At 36.8% G+C, this 370-nt stretch overlaps 1 protein-coding gene and 1 long non-coding RNA gene across 4 annotated transcripts in view; one reads left to right on the forward strand and one right to left on the reverse strand.

Moving 5' to 3' along the window:
• Nucleotides 1-370, forward strand: part of KCNJ6 (potassium inwardly rectifying channel subfamily J member 6) — a 162,052-nt gene that overhangs the window by 85,788 nt on the left and 75,894 nt on the right. The gene's annotated exons all lie outside the window — the stretch shown is intronic.
• The window catches only part of LOC137859281 (uncharacterized), a 50,286-nt gene that overhangs the window by 18,247 nt on the left and 31,669 nt on the right, over nucleotides 1-370 (reverse strand). For both annotated transcript variants that reach the window (XR_011098221.1, XR_011098220.1), the window contains exon 2: nucleotides 91-122. This is a non-coding gene — a long non-coding RNA (uncharacterized lncRNA). The remainder of the gene's footprint in view (nucleotides 1-90; nucleotides 123-370) is intronic.

Below are 370 nucleotides of genomic sequence, written 5' to 3' on the forward strand. Positions count from 1 at the left end.
ATTAAAAAACAGAGTGAAGAGGCTTCATGTGACTCACCACATGAGTAAAATTAAAAAAAAAAAAAAAAAAAAAAAATCAGAGACACCCACCTCTTGACATTAAAGGAAACTCTCCAACAAACCTGGAAAAAGCAAAACAAACAAAAAGTTGCCACAAAAAAAAAAAAAAAAATAAAATAAAAAAAAAAGGAGAATTGTGTAGTTGTACAGATCTGTATCATTCAGGCACTGGTAGGGACTGAGGCAATTCAGTGGTGCCAAGGCGGCAAGGTGGGGATCTTGCTGTACAACAAGGCCATCTTGAAAACACATGTGCTGAACAGGTCATGTTACAGCTCTGCTGTTCTTACCATCTTCAATAAGCCCATAC

The sequence above is a fragment of the Anas acuta genome, chromosome 1 (assembly GCF_963932015.1).
Source record: "Anas acuta chromosome 1, bAnaAcu1.1, whole genome shotgun sequence".
NCBI classification, from domain to species: domain Eukaryota; kingdom Metazoa; phylum Chordata; class Aves; order Anseriformes; family Anatidae; genus Anas; species Anas acuta.